This window comes from Carcharhinus amblyrhynchos, chromosome 19 (assembly GCF_965287045.1).
Source record: "Carcharhinus amblyrhynchos chromosome 19, sCarAmb.v2.hapA, whole genome shotgun sequence".
NCBI classification, from domain to species: Eukaryota; Metazoa; Chordata; class Chondrichthyes; order Carcharhiniformes; family Carcharhinidae; genus Carcharhinus; species Carcharhinus amblyrhynchos.
The window spans coordinates 2,714,233-2,740,258 of NC_137342.1; the positions used below are offsets into that span (position 1 = coordinate 2,714,233).

At 42.2% G+C, this 26,026-nt stretch overlaps 1 protein-coding gene across 3 annotated transcripts in view; it reads left to right on the forward strand.

The window, feature by feature from the left end:
- Positions 1 to 2,239: 2,239 nt before the first annotated feature.
- cdk17 (cyclin dependent kinase 17) overlaps positions 2,240 to 26,026 on the forward strand; it is a 193,425-nt gene continuing 169,638 nt past the window's right edge. Inside the window, exon 1 of one of the 3 annotated variants that reach the window (XM_080207127.1) lies at positions 2,240 to 2,316. The gene's annotated coding sequence lies outside the window, so the exon portion shown is untranslated. Of the gene's footprint in view, positions 2,317 to 14,422; positions 15,049 to 26,026 lie in introns of those variants that run through there. The other 2 variants (XM_080207126.1, XM_080207128.1) reach the window with 2 other exon arrangements.

Here is a 26,026-nt window from a genome sequence, read left to right on the forward strand (position 1 = left end):
GTGGAAGGGTGCGTACACAGATGGACTTTGGCCTCCAGGAAGGACTCTGGGACAGAAAAGGTAGATTATGGATTAAGTGGCTCCTCGGTCCTGGAATAGTACAAAAGGCTTGCTCATATTTTGGGACAGGAATGGGGACACTGTTCCTGAAAGTTCAGAACTCCAAAAGTTGTCTGGGCATTTGTCCAGCTTGGAGACACACGGTGCCATGCCCTCCAAGGGGTAAGTTTCTGCAGCAAGAGTTTTTGTCTGCTGTGCCATGCTACCAACTGGGGTATCCTTCAGGGGACTACTCGTGTATCCCTAACAGACCTTCACTTTTTCCAGCGCTTAGGCCTGAATGGCAGTTGGAACATACCAATGTCTGGATGCTCTCCTTTCAAGCTGCAGAGGACTCCTTCACCCTGTTCTACGTTTTCTTTTCTTGGTGGGTTGGACTCTTTCATGAGGTCATCTTACTGTACCTGCCCCAGTCCAACACTGGCATCTCCACATTGTAGATAGTGTCAGGAGATGAGTTCCTCACAGCAGGATTCCAAGCTTCTGATCTGCTCTTGTAGCCATAGTATTTATATGGCTAGTCCAGTTGAGTTTTTGGTCAGTGATAACCCTCAGGATGTTGACAATCTGGAGAGATTCAGCAAAGGTAACACGACTGCATGTCAAGTGGTAATGACCAGGTAATAATGGTCATTACCTGGTATTTGTGTGGCAAAAATGTTACTTGCCACTTGTCAATATAAACCTTGATTTTGCACATTTATTTAAGCAAAATACTGCAGATGTAGAAATCTGAAATAAAAACTGAAAATGCTGAATAAACTCAGGATGTGGGTGTGCAAACACTGGGAGAGACAACACTAGATGTAGCTCCTATCCAGCATCTTCATTTTTGATACTCCTGGTGGCCATTATGTGGTTCTGTTACTATTGTATGTCATCCTGGGTGCAGAACAATTATTCAGCACCCCCAAGGAATGATCACATCCCCAACACTATGTTTATCTTTCTCAATGAGGTAGACTTTAATTTCTTCAGAGGGTCGTCCTTGGAATCCACCATATAGGATCATGTGCCTTATTTTAGAATCTTTTTGTGTCCAGGCTTTAATCTGTCTTGCTGACAACCTCTTCCAATGCTAGTAAAGGAACCAGGCTTGTGGACAATAGGAAATGACTCAATGCATCAGCACTCGCTACCCAGGTTCCAGGTCGGTATTCCAGGAAATATTCATAGGCCAGCAGTAATAAGGTCCAGTGTTGAATCAGAGGCAAGAGGGAGGATTACTTTGTTCTCTTTTGAAAAGGTCGAATAAGGGTTTATGATCAGTAACCATAAAAAACCCATCAAGCATGGACGCATTGATGGAACTTCTTCACACCAAAATGACTGCCAATCCTCCTATTTCAATCTGGGAATACGTTCACTCAAAAAAGGGTCCTAGAGGCATATGCCAGTCTTTCCCATCCTGTCTTTCCAACAATGTGATAGCACTGCCCCAACCCCATATGGGAAAGCGTCAAAGTCAATGTAAGTTCTCTCTTAGTCTTAAAGATTATTCATTAGTCACAAGTAAGGCTTACATTAACACTGCAATGAAGTTCCTGTGAAATTCCCCTAGTCGCCACACTCCGGTGCCTGTTTGGGTCAGTGCACCTAACCAGCACATTTTTCAGACTGTGGGAGGAGACTGGAGCAGAAACTCCACATGGTGACCCAAACTGTCACTTGGGTGACAGTTAGGTGTCGTCCAATTTGGAGAACATCTTGCTGCTTGTTAACTTTGTGTACTTAGTGTACCTATCGGGTTTGGGGATCCGATTGTTGTTAGAATGTAACCAGTGACAACTTTGTATCGGATGTAATGTGACCAATGAGAGCAAGCTGTAAGGGTCAGCTGATCCAGTAAACCATGGAACCAATGTAATAGTCAGTTGACCAGCTGATTCACTATAAATAAGGAACTATGTAGAATTGTGGAGAGCTTGGAGTGGCCCAGGGTGAGGACCCAATTTTGGAGTAATGATGTTTCTTTATTAAACCCTTTTTTTGATTTAAAAGTTGGAGTAAGTTTTGTTGTGTTATCATTAGCTGCATTTTGAAGAGTTCCTTCTGAAGGAAACATTGGTAGCAGAGGAAAACCCATCGTAATTTGGTGTTTGTTTTTGAAGAAGTGCGACAATCATGTCAGAAGGTAAAAGTATACTAGTGGGATTTGATTGTCCCCCTGTCTTTTCAGATGCTGAACAACATGGCAATGGAAGGCAGAGGTGGAAATGTGGACCCTTGTCACCACAATACCGGAAAAAAAGCAAGGTATGGCATTAGGAAATCGGAAACATAAAGGGACTTGGGAGTCGTTGTTCAAGATTTTCTTAAGGTTAATGTGCAGGTTCAGTCAGCAGTTAGGAAGGCAAATGCAATGTTAGCATTCATGTCAAGAGGGCTGGAATACAAGAGCAGAGATGTACTTCTCTGAGGATGTATAAGGCTGTGGTTAGACCCCAGTTGTGAACAGTTTTGGGCCCTATACCTAAAGAAGGATGTGCTGGCCTTTGGAAGAGTCCAGAGGAGGTTCACAGGAATGATTCCTGGAATGAAGAGCTTGTTCTATGAGGAACGGTTGAGGATTCTAGGTCTGTACTTGGTGTTTAGAAGAATGAGGGGGGATCTTATTGAAACTTACAAGATACTGCGAGGCCTGGATAGAGTGGACATGGAGAGGATGTTTCCACTCATCAGAAAAGCTCGAAACACAGGGCACAACCTCAGGCTAAAGGGGTGATCCTTTAAAACAGAGATGAGGAGGAATTTCTTCAGCCAGAGAGTGGTGGATCTGTGGAACTCTTTGCTGCAGAAGGCTGTGGAGGCCAGGTCATTGAGTGTCTTGATTAGATAGGCTCTTGATTAATAAGGGGATCAGAGATTATGGGGAAGAGGCACGAGAATGGGGATGAGAAAAATATCAGCCATGATTGAATGGCGGATCAGATTCAATGGGCTGAGTGGCCTAATTCTGCTCCTCTGTCTTATGGTCTTACTAGCTTTGTCTTTTGGACTGTTGGAGGAAACTGGAGCACCTGGAGGAAACCCACACAGACACAGGGAGAATGTGCAAACTCCGAACAGATAGCGACCCAAGCCAGGAATCGAACCCAGGTCCCTGGAGCTGTGAGGCAGCAGTGTTCACCACTGTGTCCCCATGCCACCCCCCCTCAGTGTGAAGATGAGACTTTGAAAAGGACTCTGTAAGACAAGGGGTGGAATTTTACCGTTCAGCCCACCATGGGAATTGTAGCAGGTGATACACGACTATGCAAAATTTCGTTGACCTTGGGCAAGATTTTCTGGCCTTGAGGCGAGCGTGGCTGGAAGGTCCCACCCAAATACTGTGCAGTGGCAGGTGTGACAGGCAGGTTAGTGAGAATGAGGTCAAATATGTTTATCCCTTTTGTTGGTTCCCTCACCACCTGTCATAGTCCCAGTCTAGCAGCTGTGTCCATTAGGATGGGCCAGCCAGCTCTGTCATGGTCAGGCATTGAAATCTCCCTGCCAGATCACATTCTGTGCCCTTGCCACTCTCATTGCATCCTCCACATGGTGTTCAACATGGAGGAGTACTGATCATCAGCTGAGGCTGAATGATACGTGGTAATCAGCAAGAAGTTTTCTTGTCTGTGTTTCACCTGGTGCCAAGAAATATCATGGGTCCAGTGTCAGTGCTGAAGATTCCCAAAGGAACTCCCAACTGTATACCACTGTACTGTCACCTCTCCTGGGTCTGTCCTGCCATGGGACTGGACGTACCCAGGAATGGTGGTGTCTGGGACATTATCTGTAAGGTACAATTCTGAGAGTATAACTATGTCACACAGTTGCTTGTCTGTGAGACAGCTCTCCCAATTTTAGCACAAGTCCCCTGATGTTTACAAGGGGGATTTTGAAGGATCACCAGGGTTTGGCTTGTCGTTATCATTTCCAGTGCCTAGTGCCATGTGGTCCATCCAGTTTCATTCCTTTCTGTTTTCTTTGTAGTGGTTAGATACAACTGAGTGGCTTGCTGGGCCATTTCAGTGGGCAGTTAAGAGTCAACCACATTGCTATGACTTTGGAATCACGTGTAGGCCAGAGCAGGTGAGGATGGCAAATCGGAAGAAAACCAGATGGGCTTCTATAATTTTTTCATGATCACCATTGGACTTATATTAAAAAAAATCAAATTCCACTATCTGCTATGGTGGGATTCAACCCTGGGTCCCCATCATGATATCCTGTGTCTGTGGATTACCAGTGTAGTCCCGCCTCCCTATACTTGAGGGTGTCAAAATGAATCTAGGGTATGTAGGGAGATAAAGGGCGCTATCGGGTAGGGAGAGATTTTCCTTTGTAGTTTCCAGCTGTCTGGTATCCCTTTGAACTGCTAGCTCCATTTACAGTTGAAATTCTCTTTCTCTTTGCCTCTCCTGAAATTCTAGCTGCATTCTGAATTTGACTAGCTTGAATTTGGCTGGGGAGGTGATTCAGAGTCTTGGTTGTGTTCTTCCTCTACCTGTCCTATACATAGGTGAGATCCAAATGCTCTACCAACAACTGGATCAGTTCACTTCACTTTACTGGGTAATTTTAACTGTGCCTCCCTAATTGCAGCTTTCAGTTGGTCTCTGCTGAGGGACATGAACATTTCAGATCTCCTTGTGTGATCCACATGTGAGAATCAAAAATTGCCATTTTCTTTGTGTTCAGGAAAAGGAGTTTGCTTTGGTATGTTGCTGTGCTTTCAGATTTGTTCCAGTCACCGGGTTTTTCATTTTGGTTTCCAGTTAACTCTTGATATCAGATTTGACTTGTGCCTTGGACTCTGGTCAAATTCAAATGGGTTATCCTGGATTTGAACCCCCAGTTTCTGCAACAGGCAGGAGGGAGTTAATTTAAACAGCAGTAATTTTCAACTTTCACGATTCACCTGGAAACAGAACATTTACTATATTTTATTTCTCTGTTCATAATTGGTTTCCTTCTTTATTTCCCAGCCCTCGGTTTTGATATGATCCAATCTTCTATTAATAACCCCACAGCAAACTCGAGATAAGATGAACTCAGAAAGGGTTAGTTTATTTACACGCACTGAAAATGCAGAAAGGAAGGTTGCAACATCACCCCCTCGCATTTCATGCAGTAAAATGAGGGACACAGAGAAGAATGTTTTCCAGTACAGGGACCACAGAGAAAATATATACTGGCAGCAGTGGCATGGTGGCACAGTGGTTAATGCAGTAGTTAACACTGCTGCTTCAGGGACCTAGATTCAATTCCACCCTTTGGTGCTGTGTTTGGTGACTGTGTGGAGCTTGCACAATCTCTGTGTGTCTGTGTGGGTTTTCTCTGGGTGCCCCAGTCTCCTCCCAGACTCCAAAGATGCGCAAGTTATGTGGATTGGCCATGGGAAATGTTTGGGGTTATGGGGATAATGCAGGTGAGAGGGCTTGGGTTAGATACTCTGTCAAAGTTGGTGTAGACTGGATGGGCCAAATGGAACTCTATGATTCACGTGGGTTCCAGAGTGCAGATTCAAAATCCTGCAAGATATTCCTTCATGGAGGGTGACAGATTGAAAACCGATGCTGTATAATTCACATTGCCAGTGGTGCTGACAAGATAAGATCGACACCCAGAGAAACGAATCAGTCTTGTAGGTGATGGTACAGAATTTCAAGCAGAAGCTATGTAGATGAGGCCAGGTGTTTCACCTAGGTACTACTCCTTGTCCATTAGGCTGGTAGCCAGATGATGAAGGGCAGGCTGAGCTGTTCTGTTCAGCAAGGTCATATTAACTTGTTCAACAAGTCAGTGGCTGACATCACATGACCTCACAATCCAGTCTCAAACAAATAATGCGTAGCTATCATTTGAAATGTGGCTGGGATTCAAAGATTGCAAATTATCTCAGCCTTTACGAATTGAAGGAAGGGTTGTGGGGCCTTTAGTCTTAACAAACCATCACAGGTGGCGCAGTGGTTAGCACTGCAGCCTCGCAGCACCAGGGACCTGGATTCAATTACAGTCACAGGTGACTGTCTGTGTGGAGTTTTCACATTCTCCCGTGTCTGTGTAGGTTTCCTTCTGATGCTCCAGTTTCCTCCCACTCCCACACTCCAAAGATGTCCAGGTTAGGTTGATTGGCCGTGTTAAATTGCCTCAATGTCAGGAGGATTAGCAGGTGTAAGAGGAATTTTCTGAGGTGTCCCCTGGAGTGCCCTGTATTTATTGACCTCACTCAACCAATACATAGATTGCAAAAGACAGTATATAATTAAAGAATAAAAAGGAATTTATTTGCTAATGCATACATCAGGAGGGAGACAAAGGAAATGAGAGTTGATTGTTCTCTCTGAGCTAATATTGCAAGGTAAAATTATTATATTATTCTTAACATTTCAGTATCCCACTCAGTCTCATCAATCAGACTGGAATGTCCAATCACGATATTAAACATTATTATCATAGCCAATTAAGTTCCACCTGTCAACAGGAATAGGAGATTATTAGCTCATTGTCCATGTACGTTTTCCCCCCCCCGTTATATAGGAAACCTAACCCATGTCAATTCGATAACCAAGGCCATAGCTAACACCTGCACATTTTAATCGGTGAAAGGAGTCACTCTTTTTCACTGGAACTGGGACCTCCTTTATCAGCTTGAGAGACTGTGCCAGTCTCACTACCCATGAACAAATTTACTCCCTTAAATAGCAAGCCTATGATTAAACATGTTTTCACGTATCCAAAAACAGATAAGAGAAGCTGCCTTTCTATGCTCCATTGTATTAAAAGAAGTTGGTCTGTCTACCACTGTGTTTACCATCATGCTGCATTCAGAACAAAGTTGGCCAAGGTGCACAATACACATATATTGAAAATACAGTTTAAGCTTATAATACTTGGTTATTTTGTGGTTATACAGTTTATAGTACCTTTGCAGTTTATAATACCTTTCCATACTTTGTTTTATATATGTGGCACTATATAATTACCTTAACCTAGTCTAAGAATTCTATATTATCCCCCATCAGCAGGGTAAATACATGGGCTAAGATAGGTACAGGCTTGATGGGCCGAGTGGCCTCCTTCTGCACTGTAGGGAATTTATGTTCTGTGTACTATCAGTCTCCGTTGCGTTATGAAATGCATATGACCTTTGTAAAGCTCTGTCTGAAGTTGGCTGTGCAGTCAACAGGTGATTGTTCGTTGCTTCTCAAAGATAACAAAGTGCGAGTTCCCCTGAAACTCCGTCACGGCTTCTTATGTTCATGGGTCACAGGCAGACATAGGTTCAGCCACTTTAAGGAGCTTTGTTCAGTTTTAAAATTTACAAAACAGCAATGAGGGTATCTATATATATTTTACAAAAATAAACTGGATGAGATCTTTAGTCCCTCACAATGTAATTATTTCAATTGTAAATAATACCTAACTATTTTAACCTGAAGTAAGGATTTTGACAGTGTACTATTTCTGGCCTTTTGAAATAGGCTGGTTGGCAGCCCACTCAGTCTTCTGTGTACTACACCATAATTAAAGTGTTATTATTTGCCAACCAGTTGGATACTTTAACCTGACATCTGAGAGAGAATTCTTCCATGAATTAGTCAGATTGCAAGTCGTGAGGCCTGTATTCGGATGCTCAAGAATTTTATTTTGTGAGATCAATAAGAGACAGAAATGAAGAATCACAATGCCAAAATATTCCTGGAAAAGTGCTGGGAAATCTTAAAATCTCGTGATTAGAAACAAGATTTGACATCTTGAACTATCATAAACTGATAAACCTAACTAAATTGAATGGAATTGGAGAATGTAACACTCACTGTATTGCTAACGGTCCAAAAATCCCTCACCATAAATGTGGAACATGGCTGATTCAGTTACAGTAAATCAGTGGACATGCCCTTGATTAATCTTTACCATAATGTCACAATCCCAGTTGATACTATGAGACAGGAAGGTCCCAGAATAGAACCCTGGCTCACAAGACTAACTTTTCCCTTATTTAGAAAATGTGGAAGAACAGAGTCACAGAACTGTCAATTCGTTTTTAAAAACAACAAAAAAAGTTAAAGTTTGACGATAATTCAATATCCCTTCACTCCCACTTAACTTCACAAATGTACCTCGATCTTAAGGATAGTACAGGGTACAAAATATATCTTATGGCTATCATGTTCTCAGTAAAAACACAGGTCCTATAACCCAACAGCTAACTGTGGTCAGACAACACCCCACTCTGAAACCAGAATTAGTGTTATTTTTATTATAATGAGGCAGCATGATTTAACCTGATAGCTGAGAGAGAATTGCTCATAAGTTAGTGAAATTGCAGGTGATAAGGCCTGTATTCATATGTTTTATTGTGGCAGATGCCATCCAATCAAGCTTCTGTAGATTTCTCCTCAAAAAATACCCCCTCAGGTGATTATTACACTGTGAGCCAACTGATCTCTCAGAACTAACACGAGTGTTTCCAAACTCCACGCTCGAAAAGACATACCTTAGAATCTTCTTCCACACAGTGCTTTCTCTCAGTTCTTTCCAGCAACGATTCACTTCCAGGATTTCTAACTCTCCTTTCAATATTACTTTGTCTTGAATAGCTTTCATAAGATAGCGTTGCAGAATTAGGCCATTCAACCCATCAAGTCTGCTTCACCGTTCAATCATGGCTGATATGCACCTTCTCTCCATAACCCTTCAACCCAATTAAAAATCTGCCTAACTCCTCCTCAAATTTATTCACTGTCCCCAGCATCCACCACACTTTGGGCTCGTGAATTCCACAGATTCACAACCCTTTGGGAGAAGTAATTTCTCCTCAACTCTGTTTTAAATTTGCTGCCCCTTATCCTCTCGTCCTAGAACGCCCCACAAGAGGAAGCATCCAAGGCTTTCACACAAGCTCTCAGCACCCAGCCATTAAGTGCTTCACTGGTTGGAGTAAGATATCACCAACCTTTAGGGTTACTTCAGATATCTTTGGTTTCTCACTCGTCAACTTTACCAAGTCTGTACATTTCAGCTCTGCCCTAAACATCAATGAACAGTACCTTGTTTGAATTCCAGTTTCTCTGTGCCTTTAACTTCAGTTTCCTGGAATTCCTCTTTTCAGTCCCTGGTTTCTAGAACTAACGGTCCTTTAGCTTCTAGGACTTGTGTTCTCGCCCATTACTCCATTGTTCTGCTTTTGCAGAGCTGAGTGGGCTGTTCCCTCTCTAGCCACGAAGCTCCTTCTGCTAATGGATTCAATTAAACTAAAAACATAAAGACCAGGATCTTCATCCTGCCGACAGCAAACCCCTACCATGTATACCCCAGCAGGAGAAGATGCAAACAATGGAAAACCCTGTGGACAGTGATGGGAACAGAAGATCCTGCTGCCAGCCAATGGTGGACTGCCTCCACTACCATGAAATATTCCACTGAAACATTCCCTGAAAGTGGCCCCTGGTTGCTAAGCAACAGCTCATTCTTTCTCCAAGTTCTTGTTTACCTTTCATATCCTAAACTCTCAGTACAACAGAGGTACACTTTAAGTGAAACCAGAAAACCTCATACATGCAAACGTTTTTGTTTAACATAAATCTAATCAAAGTTGTACCCTTTCTTACAAAGAAACACTAAATTAAACTCACTTAAATCTATACCTTAATTCCTTATCCAGCCATACTCATAGTCAGTTTGTGGAAGAAGTGGGAAAAGTTTAGAGTTAAATTTGGAATAAAAACAAAAAATATTGGAAGTAGGCAGCACATCTTGCAGCATCTGTGAAAAGAGAAAGAGTTGATGTGTCAAACTGTGACTTGTCATCAGAAATTACATTTGTAATTTTGCATTTAGTAGAATGGATACAAAACTCTCACTCACTGACTGAGTCTATAAATTCAAGTCCTGAGCGCATAACGTAGATTCTAGACTGACACTTCAGTGCAGTACTGAGGTCGTACAATGTCGATGTGTTTTTTCTTCAGATGATGAGTTGAATGGAGACTATGTTTGTTTATGTGAACATGAAAGATCCAATGGCACCATTTTAAGTGTAAGACAATTTCTTTTTCATGATCAGTCTCAAAGTATTTATTGCCAATTAAATAGTTTTGAAAGTTACAATGTAATCTAGGAATCGTGGCTGTCAATTTGCATATATCATAGTCCCACAAACAACAATGAGCTAATGATCAAATAATCTGATTTGGTGATATTAGTTAAATTATCTATATGGACTAACACGTACCTGCTCTTCCTCACCAGAGATCTATCTTCAGGGATCTTGCTTCCTCAATTTAATGTCTCATCTGAAAGATGGTACTTCCAACAGTGCAACACTCTGTATTGCACTGAAGTGTCAGCCTAGGTTATGAGCTGAAGTTTCTGGGAGGAGGGGTACTTAAACCCTCAACCCTCTGACTCCTTGATTTTATTCTGTGTGAATGGACAGGTTTTGAATGGATGAGATATTAATTCATAATGTCAGAGCTATCATTTATCCCTCAACCAACACTGCTAAATATATTAATAGTTGTTTGATAGCACAGACCTTGTGTTGTGCTGAACAAAGATGTTTTGTCAAGCTTTTTGTCTTGCACTCTTAGTTTGCAAGACTACAATGTCAGGTAAAATGACAAATTTAATACTGCATTGTTTTCCTTCAGTTTGAATTCTTACGAACTGTCGTGATGAGTGCAATATGAAAAGCTTTGACAATGTATTCTTTTCGCAGCAATATTGAAATATATTAACTGGACTTTATCTCATTGCTGATGTGAAACTTTACAGTGCCTGAAATGGATACCATTTTTGAGTATAACAGTGACACTGGACTGGATTTTGTAGTCTGACTTGGCAACAGCATTCTCTGTTGACTTTGAGGAAAGCTGTCCGCAAAAGATCTAGCAATCTTTGCAGTGACCGCAATCACTGACAGCAACTTCTGGGCTTCTATTTTATTATGTGCTTATGCAGAGTACAGAAGTTGCCGTCAGTTTCAGTGGCGTAATGATGGCAAATATTGACAGTTTTGCAATCACTGCAATATCAGGCCTATATCTAGCAATGTATTTTGGATTTTTTTTTTGCTGGAACACAATTAGGTAGAATGTAATTAGACTTCTGGTGCAAGGTGATTGGAGGGAAATTTAAAATTGAGAAGGAACCTGAGTAATATTAATGAATACTACAAGTATAAGGGAATTAAAACACAACCAATTAGAACACAAGAAATAGGAGCAGGAGTAGGCCATCTAGCCCCTCGAGCCTGCCCCGCCATTCAATAACATCATGGCTGATCTGAAGTGGCTCAGTTCCACTTCCTGCTTTCTCCCCATAACCCTTAATTCCCTTGCCTACCAAAAACCTATCTACCCGCGTCTTAAATATATTTAGCGAGGTAGCCTCCACCACTTCAGTGGGCAGAGAATTCCAGAGATTCACCACCCTTTGAGTGAAGAAGTTCCTCCTCAACTCTGTTCTAAACTGCCCCCCCCTTATCTTGAGGCTGTGCCCTCTAGTCCTGTTGTCCCTTCTGAGCAGGAAGAACCTCTCCACCTCCACCCTATCCATCCCCTTCATCATCTTATATGTCTCAATAAGATCCCCCTTCATCCTTCTAAACTCCAACAAGTACAAGCCCAGTCTATTCAGCCTCTCTTCATAGCTCAACCCCCTCAACTCCGGTATCAGCCCAGTGAACCTCCTCTGCACTCCCTCCAAGGCCAAAATATCCTTGCACAAGTGCGGCGACCAAAACTGCACACAGTACTCCAGCTGCGGCCTCACCAGTGCCCTGTCCAGTTGCAGCAAGACCTCCCTACTTTTATATTCAATCCCCCTCGCTATGAAGGCCAACATCCCATTTGCCTTCCTGACCACCTGCTGCACCTGCCGGCTGGGTTTTTACGACTCATGCACAAGGACCCCCAGGTCCCTCTGCACCGTAGCATGCTGCAGCTTTTCACCCTTTAAGTAGTAGTCCTTCCTACTATTATTTTTGTCAAAGTGGATAACCTCACACTTGCCAACATTGTATTCCATCTGCCAGGTCCTCGCCCACTCGCTCAGACTTTCTACACCCTCCGCACAAATTGCTTTTCCACCTATCTTTGTGTCATCAGCAAATTTCGACACCTTACACTCGGCTCCCTCCTCCAGATCATCTATGTAAATGGTAAATAGCTGAGGCCCCAGCACCGATCCCTGGGGCACTCCACTGGTCACCAATCGCCAATCCGAATAGCACCCATTGACACCTACTCTCTGCCTCCTATTTGACTGCCAATCCTCTATCCACGCTAACACCTTACCCCCAACTCCATGCCCCCTAACCTTCTATAACAACCTTTTGTGCGGCACCTTATCAAATGCCTTCTGAAAATCGAGAGACACCACATCCACCGGTTCCCTTCCACACTAGACACATCCTCATAGAATTCCAATAAATTCGTCAGACACGACCTCCCCTTAACGAATCCATGCTGCGTCTGCTCTATCAAACAATTCTTCTCAAGATGCCTTGCTATTTCTTCTTTGTGTGAAAGATTCAAGCATTTTTCCTACAACAGACGTTAAACTAACCGGCCTATAATTCCCTGCCTTTTGCCTGCTACCCTTTTTAAACAGCGGCGTAACATTAGCCATTTTCCAATCTTCTGGCACTTCCCCGGAATCCAGCGAGGTTTGGAAAATAATCACTAAGGCATCCACTATCACCTCCGCCATTTCCTTCAGAATCCTGGGATGCATTCCATCCGGTCCTGGGGACTTGTCCACCATCAGTCCCACTAGTCTGTCAAGCACTACCTCTAGTGACAATGAGGAGAAGAACAAACATTTATGCATTTAATCAATGTTGAAAAATGTTCACTTGTCAATCAGCATCTTGGGAGCAGCGTCAGCAACATTTTGTTTTGGTCTTGGGGACAAATGTCATAAAAATATGGTTTTTATAAAGCAGGTAAATTCTGCCATATGGTTATGAATCAAATTGATAAACCAATTTCAAATCGTTGCCTGACATTTTCTGGGCTGGCAGGTTCAGGACATCAACAAAAATTAAGTAATATTTAATTACTTTGCAACAGAAATGCAATTTATTGAGAAGGTTAACAACCAAATGCACGTATCTCCTGAAAACAACACCACCTTGTAAATACTATTTACAAGGTGTATTATACGAGGCATCTGTGTGGACAGTGTCATTGATGGAATCGTGTCACCACTCATATGCTTGCTGCTTTGACTGAATTCTCAGGCAGTTTCCTACTTTTTTAAAGCTTTTAATTAAGGAACTGTGTTTGATGCAGCTGACATGAGCTTCAGACACGCTATTCTTTTAATGCAGGAATGTTATTCAGTTAACAAGAGGGTTTCAATGTTATTATTCATCAGTGTCAATTCTCGCCACATGTTGAACCCTTTATAAAATCGGCAATAGGCAATAGATGTGGAACAGCTTTCAGGCCACTGCTTCTTCCTGTCAATGAAATTCAAAATCCTGTCATCCTTTTCAAAGTAGAAAAGTGCATATCTTGGAAACTGAAAATAAAAACAGAAAATGCTTGAAATATTCAGCGAGTATGGCAGCATTTGTGGAGAGTGAAACAGAGTTAAAAATTCATGATGATAACCTTTTTCATCTAGTGAAAGTTAGAGATGTAATAGTTTGAGCAAGGGGTTTTAGGAGAAGGAAAAAAAGGTGTGCTGTAATAGGTTGAAGGTCAAGAGAGATTGAATGACAGAAGAATTCATCATCCAGATCAAGAGGGAATGGCAATGGGTAAAAACAGAAAATGTGCCTAGAGCAAAGAAAAACCAAAACGTGCACAATAAGGAAACATAATAGGATATCTGATTGGAAGATGAGGTGCTGTTCCACAAGTAAATAGCTGACCATAACCTCTGTCTCCTTAATTTTGTCTCGCTTACACATCTCACGCCTCCCAGCGCCAGGGTTCTGGGTTTGATTTTGGCCTTGGGTGACTGTGTGGAGCTTGCACGTTCTGTCATGTGTGTATAGGTTTCCACGAAGTACTCTGGTTTCCTTGCATAGGCCAAAGGTGTGCAGGTTAGGTGGATTGGCCACGCTGCATTGCCTCTTAGTGTCCAAGGATGTGTAGGTTGGGTGGATTAGCCATGGTAAAAGTGCAGGATTATGGAGATAGTGGGGGCCTGGGTGGGATGTTCTTTTGCCTTTTTCGGTGGAGTAGGGAATCTGTGGTTTTAGGCTTTCCCTTTTTTTTGCTTTCTGACAATAACATGCCAGCTCCAGGGATATCTTTTGTTTCTTTCCTTGTCCCGTCACCATTCCCTTTGGCACCAGAAGATTTAACTCTTCAAGTGCAATCTCTGCCACCTCCCACAGACCTCCCCTTTTGTCCGCACCCACGTTGTGCCGAAACCGATCAGACCTTTTAACTTTTGTGTGTAATTTCTCAGCATACCGCTGAAAGGTTTTTCCCAGTATTTTGTGTTGTTCTTTCTGTCAGCTCTGCCCTGGCCGCCTCCTACCCCTCCCTCCCACAGCCAGCCAGCCAGCAGCTCCTGCGGCCGCCTGCACTTCCGCAGCCGCCTGGCCCCCTTGCAGCCTGTGCCCGGGCGCCAGGGGGAGCCGAGCCTGGAGCCGGAGGAGACGCCGAGTGGGGTGACCAGGCGGCCTCTGCTCGGGGTGTGGACGGACGGAGGGGGTGACTGTCTTGGCCTCTGGCGCTGGGAGTGAGCTGCCGAGCCGGGAGCGGGAGAGTGAGTGAAGCGAGTTGCCGGGCGGCTCCGGGAGGAGGAGGAGGGGGGGCGCCGGCTGCGTGTGGGTGACAGGCTTCGGCCAGGAGGGCGGCAGCGCCCATCCGCATTCTCCTCAGCGCGGGATGAGTGAGTGAGTGAGCGAGGCCGGCAGCGCTCGAGGAGGAGATTCAAAAAGAAACCGTCACCGGCCCCGGAGCCGGCGGGTGGGCCCGACCGACAGCGATCAGGGACCGGCCACAGCGCCCAGCCGCCTCCTTCATTACTCAGGTAATACTTGTGTTCTTTAATCGTGGCATGAAAGCGTGTTTGTCCCCGCGAGGCAGATTTGTTTTTTTTTGAGTGAGCGGCCTTGCCCCCTTTCCCTTTCCCACCGCCCGGCCATCCCTCATTTATAAGGACGTCTTTTTTAATGACAGGAAATACAAGTTTTTATATCTTTGCTGAGGGAGGGGAAGTGTTGTGTTGAAGCCGGATGTCAGTTTGTCATGGAAACAAGTCCAGGAGCGGATTACAGCAGGGAGTAAGCGAGCGTGGGAAGAGGGTGACAATCCAGCATTCCCGGCCCATGAGCTCAGCCCTCATTAATTAGCGCCTCTCCCCTAATGAGACTAAACATGGTGACCAGGACAAGCCGCAGGAATTTGCCCATCACACCTCAAGGTACAAGTGGCAAAAACCCTGCGTGTGCAGCTTCACTGTAAGAATCTCTGCTCTCCAAACCGGCAGTTTCTCAACCTTTTAATTTTCTTTAGTGTGCACAATGAAATCTGACACTTGGAAGTTTGTTTGATTTGACTTTGAAGCAGTTGGGTGTTTTCATAATATGCTTGCTGGTACTTAAGCAGTTATTCAGCTCAGTTATCAGCTCAGTGTGAGAGTACAACGTTCGTCGTTGGGTTTGAGTTTAGTTTCTATTTACTAGAATACATCAACATGTATTCAATGACCTATATAACTAAGTGTTCTGACCCGAGCTCTCAAGTTTGCTTAGCTTCCAAAGATAACTTAAGTAAACTGAATTCCGATTTTATTTGTGTTCTATATACATGAGTAATTTGTTATGACGTCATGTTTCTGCTTATTCAAATTGGCATGAAATAAATTCCCCCAAAATTTTCAATACCAAAATTATAGTGTCTAAGACTGAGACAGTAAAATATGTATATGATCACAAAGAGTTACTGTTTCATCATATTGAAGCCCTGGCTATATTAAATTTTAAATTGATATTTGAAGAAAGTTGAAGCAAACTGAATTACAATACACTTTCCTGAAGATTAACTACCCACATAGAACATTGCTCGTTTTAATTTTTAAAAAAATCAGGATCTTTGCTGTAGAATTTGTGGAGTTAGTTGAATAGCTGAACTTCAACAGAGATGAGTGTGAGGTGGGTAGGATTTTGGTAGGAAGAATTGGAGTCCATATGCTCCTTGGAAATAAGTGTGAAATAAGAGAGGTATAAAGGTAGATCACGAATAGCAAAACATCATTTTAAAAGAAGTGCTGGATTATGCTTCAAAAGGGATGGAATTGAAAAAGTTATAAACTTTATGCTAATCAAAATTTATGCTAAACCACATGTCGTGATCTAAGCGACTCTGGTCTCCATATTATTACAAAAAGATATAGCATTGGAGAAGGTATAAAAAAGATTTCCCAAGAGGACACCAGAACTAATTACATCTGTCAGAAAAAAGTAAACAGGCAAGGCCTCTTTTTCAAGAAAAAAAGCTGAAGGGTGACCTGCTAGAAATATTCAAGCTTGTAAAATGATTTGATAGGGTGGTCATAGATAAGATGTTTCCACTTGTGGGTGAGATTTGAACAAAGGGCAATAAGGATAAGATACATAAATCCAATAGAAATTCAGGAGAAACTTCTTATGCAGAGAGTAATTAAAATATGGAACATTCAATGCCACAGGATAAATTGATGGGCTTAAATGAGGGATTTATATGGAACATATAAACTGACATACCACCCACAGGACCATTGGGCCTGTCTCTGCTGTATATTCATCTTAACCTGCAATCCAGCAGTATGTGAGACGATCTGATGTAGGTGCTTTGAGATCATTTTGATGCCAAGATCATGGTTGCAAGATATATGCCATGACTTATTAAGATCCTTCCTTGCTTAAGTTATCAAAGGATCAAGCTGACTTGGAGATGATGGGATTAGCTAGGTTAGGAATATATATGCTTGAGCATTTTCTGAACATTGGCCTCTTATAATTTCAGAACAATTGCAAAATATCTGTATACGCTATACAAACCAAAACTGAATTTATCTGTAATTTTTTTCCTTCCATAAAATAACAAAGTGCAACTTCAAATAAAATCATGACATATCAATATTTCATGGAATCTATAATTTTGGGGCCGAAAGCTTTTTGCATTTAGTGTCACGTTGTTAATTTTTGTTGCTGACATCAATGAAGAAAATACTTGGAGCGTTGGCCCCAAGTTCTTTGGTCAATATAGTCATACCCTGCTTTGAGTATTTCCTAATCTTGACTAATCTTATGGTTGGCTGTAAGCAGAAACTTAATTAATTGTGTTTGAATCCCATCCTGGCAAGTTGTAAATTTGAAAATACCATATATGATGCTGGATTATTTAAAAAGAGACTCAATTAATTCGGTGATGCCCTTCACTGCCTGGTCTGGCTGCATGGAATTCCAGCCCCCGAGAGTCAAATGACCTTGCAGATCATTCACTTTGTAAGAGTAACGCAATGAGTAGGCAATCCACCATCATCTTGGGAAAACGGGAGATGAACATAAGAGATGAGCAGAAAATGGCTTTGTGGCTCATGTCCTGAAAACAAATATTTGAAAAACATGTTCACCATGAATTTATGGCAACAGTTGGTGCTGGAACTTTAAAATTGACCTGCTTTTGTCAATTAAATTCAAATTTGGAGTATCTTCAAATAATGTGTTGTTTGAGAAATATTTCAAAATGTAATCCACTCCTTGCTCAATCATAATTGGAAGAGTCTTTGATCAAGGGTGATTTCCATCTGTATTTGGTTTCTAGTTAATACAGACGATCAAGTTGTGTAGTCAGAGCATAACCTAGCTCTGGATAAAATGTCTCAGATATGATGTTGCCTGGTGTGTAATTCCAGTGCATTGTTCATTATGGTTTTAAAACCTTGCGGGTTCCTTGGACATGCCAAAAGAACTTCAAATTTAACTTGTATGTTCAGAGGACTGAACATAATGTTTACAGTTTAAATTTCAGTTTGACCAGTGGGAGGAGTGCACTCCTAGACAGGAATATCGCAGCTCCAGCCAGGCAATTTGATCAACATGCTGCTACCTAATTTGAAACTGATACTGTGGCTCTCAATTGTAAAAATCTAATAGCTGCACAAATACAAAGGAGAGCTGGTATGAAAATAATATGTTAGTGTAATTTCATTTAACTGACCATGTACTGAAACAGAAAATTGATGAGAAAGCATTAATATCTTCTGATTGAATATTCATTCATCTATAATGGTTAGCGTGTACTTGGTAAGTGAGCGCCTGCAGCTTCATTATTGTTAGTGGTGTTCCCAAGTGTTGGAATACATTCTGCGTGTGCAAAATGGTTCTCCAACATCTCAAAAAAGTCAATTGTTTTTATTACAACAACTATGGAAATAAATTCATATAACAAAAACAAATTATAGCCATCAATATTTCCGTTCCATTCCAAAGTACAAAAAGATCAATATTTCAAGATCTGCAGCAGATCTAAACAAAAGTTAATGCCTGGCATTTATTGTGTGCAGCACAGAAAACAAATGAGGCATGGAAATCGGCCACAGTAACAAGTCAGCAGTTTTTAACCCATGATTTCTGGCCTCCTGCTCCAATTCAGAAGCCAGACATCAAGTGACTTGTGCCTCCTTTTGTTTATTGACAACATTTTGTTTTCAATACATATAATAACCATAACAAAAGCTTGACATAAGTTCAGTAAAAGAGCTTAGCTTTTATTTTGGGAAGTTTTAGCACTATTGCTAAATTAGGTTCACTTTCCTCGTCACTGGTGCAATTATGCTTTTTCCCTCCTCCATGATTTCTCACGTTCTACAGGAATAGTGTGGATACTAATGGAACCAAGAGCTGGGGTACATTTAACCATAGGACCCCTACAGTGAATAGGAGGATGTTCATCCCATCGAGTCTGCACTGACTCTCCAAAAAGGCATCTTTGTACGCCTGTGCATTTACCATGGCTGAGATCTTTTTTGACTCGGGCAACATGTGTATGATTTTCCCAATTCTTTACAAATAACTTTCCCTTTTATGTAAAGGTCTGTATGTAAGTCTGTTGATTCTGGCTGGTTAAGTATACTGATACTTAAATGTTCTTTTTCTTAAGGCAGTCATACTGCACAGGTGATAGTCATGTATGACTCCAATCTGTGCTTGGATGCTGAACTTGATGCTGATTTGCCATGGGCTGGTTGAAATGTCTGTAGAGACGTTTGATTGAAATTAATTTGATCCACTCCCTTGCCCCATTTTGGCAAGGTAATTTTTTCACTGTTTTTGAGTACTTGCAGTCAATTTTCAGCATACTCAAATTTGAGGAAAGATTGGTGTCAATGAACAAACAGTAGCTCTAAAGCACTGAAAGTGATAGAAATGTACTGCAGAATAAAACTTAGAATTATGTAGCACCCTTCATGCCCACTAGATGTCTCAGAACACTTTAAAGCCATGAAGTACTTTTGTGGTTTAGTCACTGATGTAATGCAAATAACAGCAGTCAGTTTGCACACAGTAAGTTCCCACAAACAGCAATGTGTTACAAGAAAAAATTCTTGTCTGAAGTTAATTGAGGTGCCTCTTTGTCAATAAACATGTTAAAGCAATCCCAGCCTCTAGTCCCATTGGTAACCCTGTCTCGTTCCTGCAAAATGAGAAAAAAATTGAGAAAAATTGCATATTTGTACCACAGTACACAGGGAGGAGTGAGTCTTTAGCAATCGTGCTAAGTTAATCAAATTAAAGCTAAGTTACTTAACTGAGGGAAAAATATTGGAAATAATAACTACCCTGCACTATTTTTAGAGTATTTTGGGGTCTTTGGTGGCAGATGGTACCTTAGTTTAATGGCACCTCTGAGAGTGCAGCACTTGCTCAGCACTAGACTTAGACTGAGGATTTTGTGGTTAAATCCTGGAGTAGAGATTGAACCCAGAATCTTCTGATTCTGAGATAAGCACACAACTGACTGAGCCACCACTGATACGCACAATATTTATCACCTTTGTATAGTTGCAGGATCCAGTACATCTTCAGTCAGAACATGTCAGATGCAACTTTGTCTTTTATCTAAAGATCTGTAGATGATCCCAGCTAAGGTTGGGATGATCTTTTCTGTGCAAAGTGTGCTCTATCATTTCATGCTGAGTTTCCTTTCAAATTTTGATTATAACTAGATGTCTGATGGGATCTTATGAAGAAGGTGGGAGGAGCTTTGTCTGGGGTACGAATGCTGGTATTTGGAGAATTGTTAACCGAATTACCCGCTTCTGTGCAATAAATACTGCTTACTACTTAGAACAAACTTTGAAAATGTTGATTCTTTTGACTTTTTTAGGCAATCGGCTGTTCTGGATGTGGAAATTCAATGTGTTTTGACACTAGAATTTGAACCTAGCCTATACTGATTTGCAGAATTTTATTGTTTCACTTCAGTACTGCTTTTATGTAATTCATGCGTATGATTTTTAATAACATTATAGGTTTGCAAAGAAAGTTGCTTTTATTCTTTGGAAGACGGTTATTTGTTGGGACAGTGGTTAACACCGCTGCCTCACAGTGTCAGCACCCAGATTCGATTCTGGTCTCTGTGACTGTATGGTGTTTGCATGTTCTACCCATGTCTGCATGGGTTTCTTCCCACAACCCAAAGATATGAATTTGATGGCTTGCCTATGGTAGTTGCACAGGGTTATGGGAACAGGGTGGGGGAATGGGCCTAGAGTGCTCTTTTAAAGAGTCGGTGCGGACTTGATGGCCTCCTTGTGCACTGTGGGTATTTGGAAATCATTCACATCACAGAATAATTGTGTGTATTTAAAGTCCATGGTTTCAATTTCTGTTGTTCTGCTTAATCCAGACAAGAATTGAAGTATGTTTCACAATGAGGTATTTGTGCACTGTGTGTGTGCAAAGCAGTACCACTTTACCAACATGGCATCTACATTGTAAAACTCTGAAACTGGCACCGTGGGAAATTGTTTCCCTGATTTTGATAGAACACTCATTTGTACCAGCGTGTTAAGTTCCAAATGAAAATTGTACCTAGTCATATCTGCCAATTAAATGATGCAACATTTATCTACCCTTGGTGTCTAGACAGCAAAACAGATGGTGTCTGTGATTTTTGATTTGTTATATTTTGCAGAGTAATTTTGGGTCATGTGAGCTGTTCACCTGCCTTGTGGTTAGTTTCAGGCAGTACAATTTAATATCTCAACGAACCCTAATGAATAATTTTGCTGGAACTATACCTGACTGTCAGATTTAACCTGAAGATGAATTACCAAGCACATCATTCCATCACGAAGCATACCTACTTTTATCTCTGTAACATTGCCCAATTTCCCACCTCCTTCCATCATCTGCACCAAGCCTCAGTTTCAGCTCTGGCTGTTGAAGTTCTCATCATGCCCTTTTTGTCTTTAGTGAATTATTCTAGTTTCCACCTGGCCAGCATCCCACCTTACGTCCTGGATAACTTTGAGCTCATCAAACTCTGCTGTACTAAATCCTGTTCATCCATCAACCCTAATGCTCGCAGGCCTACATTACCTCCCAGTTAAGGGATCGATTTTTGTTTTCAAATCCCTGAATGACATCAATCCCTGCCTATCTCTATAACCTCTCCTGGCCCTAAAATCTTTGAGAAATCTTTTCTTCTCCAGGTGTGGACCGTTTCAATCATGGTGCAGCTATGGCAGTAAGCCATCCTTCAACCTTGGGGAAATAAATAATAATGTCTTGAGGAGTGTACATATTACAGAGAAGAAGGTGCTAGAATTCTTAAAGCGCATCAAGGTAGATAAATCCCTGGGACCTGATGATGTGTGTCCCAGGACATTATGGGACACTAGGAGGAAATTGCAGGTCATAAGAACATAAGAATATAAAAAATAGGAACAGGAGTAGGCCATTTAGCCCTTCGAGCCTGCTCCGCCATTCAATAACATCATGGCTGATCTGAAGTGGCTCAGTTCCACTTTCCTGCTTTCTCCCCATAACCTTTAATTCCCTTGTCTGTCAAAAACCTATCTACCCGTGACTTAAATATATTTAGCCAGGTAGCCTCCACCACTTCAACTGGCAGAGAATTTGAGATTCACCACCCTTTGAGTGAAGAAGTTCCTCCTCTACTCTGATCTAAACTCCGCCTCCGCCCCCGCCCCCCATCTTGAGGCTGTGCCCTCTAGTCCTGCTATCCTTTCTAAGCAGGAAAAATCTCTCTACCTCTATCTCTACCCTATCCCATCCCTTTCATTATCTTATACGTCTCTATAAGATCCCCCCTCATCCTTCTAAACTCCAACGAGTACAGACCCAGTCTATTTAGTCTCTCTTCATAGTCCAACCCGCTCATCTCCGGTATCATCCTAGTGAACCTCCTCTGCACTCCCTCTAAGGCCAATATATCCTTGCGCAAGTGCGGTGACCAAAACTGCACACAGTACTCCAGCTGCAGCCTCACCAGTACCCTGTACAGCTGCAGCAAGACCTCCCTGCTTTTATATTCTATCCCCCTCGCTATAAAGGCTAGCATTCCATTTGCCTTCTTGATTACCTGCTGCACCTGCAGACTGGGTTTTTGCGACTCATGCACAAGGACCCCCAGGTCCCTCTGCACTGTAGCATGCTGCAGCTTTTCACCCTTTAAATAGTAATCCCTCCTACTATTCTTTCTGCCAAAGTGGATAACCTCACACTTGCTAACATTATACTCCATCTGCCAGGTCCTCGCCCACTCGCTCACACCTTCCACACCCTCCACGTTGTTTTACACCTGCTTTACCATTCATCTTCATGTCATCAGCAAATTTCGTCACCCTACACTCAGCCCCCTCTTCCAGATCATCAATATAAATGGTAAATAGCTGAGGCCCCAGCACCGATCCCTGCGGCACTCCACTAGTCACCAACCACCAATCAGAATAGCACCCATTGATACCAGGTCCCCTAGCCGAGATATTTGAATCATTGATAATCACGGGTGAGGTTCCTGAAGATTGGAGAGCGGCAAATGTTGTGCCTTTGTTTAACAAGGGCTGCAGAGAAAAGCCTGGGAATTACAAGCCAGTGAGCCTCTCAACTGTGGTGGGTAAATTGTTGAAAGATATTTTGAGAGAGAGGATCTACAGGCATTTAGAGACTGATTAGAGTCATGGCTTTGTGAGTGGAAAAATCATGTCTCTCAAATTTGATTTGAGTTCTTTTGAAGGGGTAACCAAGAAGGTAGATGAGGGCAGTGCAGTTGATGTTGTCTACGTGGACTTTAGCAAGGCCTTTGATATAAAGTACCGCATGGTAGGTTGTTGCATAAGGTTAAATCTCACAGGATCCAGGGTGAGGTATCGAAATGGATACAAAATTGGCTTTTGACAGAAGCAGAGGGTGGGTGTAGAGAGTTGTTTTTCAAACTGGGGGCCTGTGACCAGCGGTGTGCCTCAGGGGTTAGTGCTGTGTCCATTGTTATTTGTCAATTATATTAATGATTTGGATGAGAATGTAGGGGGCATGGTTAGTAAGTTTGCAGATGACACCAAGATTAGTGGCATAGTGGACAGTGAAGAAAGTTATCTGCAATTGCAACGGGATCTTGATCAGTTGGGCCACTGGGCTGATGAATAGCAGATGGAGTTTAATTTAGACAAATGCGAGGCGATACATTTTGGTAGATTGAACCAGGGCATGACTTACTCAGTTAATGGTAGGGCATTGGGGAGAGTTACAGAACAAAGAGATCTTGGGGTATGTGTTTATAGCTCCTTGAAAGTGGAGTCACAGGTGGACAGAGTGGTGAAGATGACATTCGGCATGCTTGGTGTTGTCAGTCAGAACATTGAATGCAGGAGTTGGAATGTCTTGTTGAAGTTCGACAAGACCACACTTGGAACACAGTGTGCAATTCTGGTTACCCTATTATAGAAAGGATATTATTAAACTAGAAAGAGTGCAGAAAAGATTTACTACGATGCTACCTGGACTTGATGGATTGAGTTACAAGGAGAGGCTGGATAGTCTGGGACTTTTTTCTCTGGAGGCTGAGGTGACCTTATATAAGTCTGTAAAATAATGAGGGGCACAGATCAGCTCAGTAGTCGATATCTTTCCTCAAAGGTAGGGGAGTCTAAAACTAGAGGGCATGGGCTTAAGATGGGAGGGGAGGGATACAAAAGTGTCCGGAGGGGCAATTTTTTCACATAGAGGGTGGTGAGTGCCTGGAACAAGCTGCCAGAGGTGGTAGTAGAGGCGGGTACAATTTTGTCTTTCAGAAAGCATTTAGATAGTTACATGGGTATGATGGGTATAGAGGGATTTGGGCCAAATGCGGGCAATTGGGATTAGCTTACAGGTTTTTAAAAAAATGGTGGCATGGGCAAGTTGGGCCAAAGGGCTTGTTTCCATGCTGTAAATATCTATGACTGTATGACTCTAACCTCTCCAGCCTGGGTGCCAGGAACCTAAGTTCGATTTCCGGCTTGGGTCACTATCTGTGCAGAATCTACATTTTCTCCCCATGTCTGCATGGGTTTCCTCTGGGTGCTCTGGTTTCCTCCACAGTCCAAATGATGTGCTGGTTAGGTGTGTTGTTCATGCTCAATTCTTCCTCGGTGTATATGAACAAGCCCCAGAGTGTGGCGTGTAAGGGATTTTCACAGTAACTTCATTGCAGTGTTAATGTAAGCCTACTTGTGACACTAATAAATAAACTTTAATTTTAAACTTTTCTCTCCCTCCATGTGACACTAATAAATAAACTTTAACTTTAAACTTTTCTCTCCCTCCATATCCTCTTCTAAGATGTTCCTTAACACCTAGCTGTAACCAAGCTTGTGATCATCTGCCTTAATGCTATTTATATGTCTTAGAGTGAACTTCCTTCTTGTTACTTCTGATAGCAGTTGCCTTTGGAACAGTGTTGTGTTTTTTTTTCGTTTGCTTATTTTTATTTAAATTGGTGTATAATTCCAACTTTGCACAAGTGTGAGTGAAGTTGAGGCTGCCTGGAATGGAACATTTAAATTATGATAAGAAGTTGAATAGGCTTGGGTTGTTTTAGTTGGAGCAAAGAAGACTGATCGAGGTGTACAGAATTATGAGGGACGTGGACAGAGTGGATAACGTGCAGTTGTTCCCCTTGTTTGAAGGGTCAGTCATAAGGGGACATAGGTTTGAGGTGAGGGTTTGGGGGGACGTGAGGAAAATCTTTACTACCCAGAGGGTGGTGACAGTCTGGAATGAGCTGCCTGTAAGGGTGGTAGAGGTGAGTTGCCTCACCACCTTTAAAAAGTACCAGGAAGAGCACTTGGCATATCATAGCATTTAAAGCTATGGGTGAAGTGCTGGTAACTTGGATTACATGGGAAGTTTGGGTGTTCCTCATGTGTCAGTACAAACTCAATGGCCGAAGGGTTTCTTCTGCACTGTATGATTCTTTAGTGTTTGCATGCACCGCCTACCCCTATACTTCTAGATGTACAAGTTGTTAGTTTGGAAGACTCTGATGAAGTGTCAGTAGTTCTTGCTTTGTGGGTATATACTACAGTCAAGTTTTGCCAGTGGTGGAAAGGGTGGACAAAGGCTACTTTGTCCTGGATGGTTTCAAGCTTCTTTGAATCTTTTTTGGAACGACTCTTATCTATGCCAGTGAAGTATATTTTGTCATACTCTTGATTTGTGTCTTGTGGGTGGTGGACTGGCTGGGTGAGTCAGGAGATAAGTTACTTGCTGCAGAATCTGGTTAATGATCTTGAAGACACTATTTATTTGGCTGGACCATTAAACTTTTTCCTCGGTGCTGACCCCCATCCCCAGGATGTTGTAATGTCAAGGGGCAATGGTTAGTTTGTTGGAGATGATCATTGCTTAGTCATCATGTGACATGTATGTTACTTGCTGCACATTAACCCCAGCTTTATTGAAGCAGGGTTGATACGCTGAATTGATGGTAATAGTGGAGTGAGGGATATGCTGGGG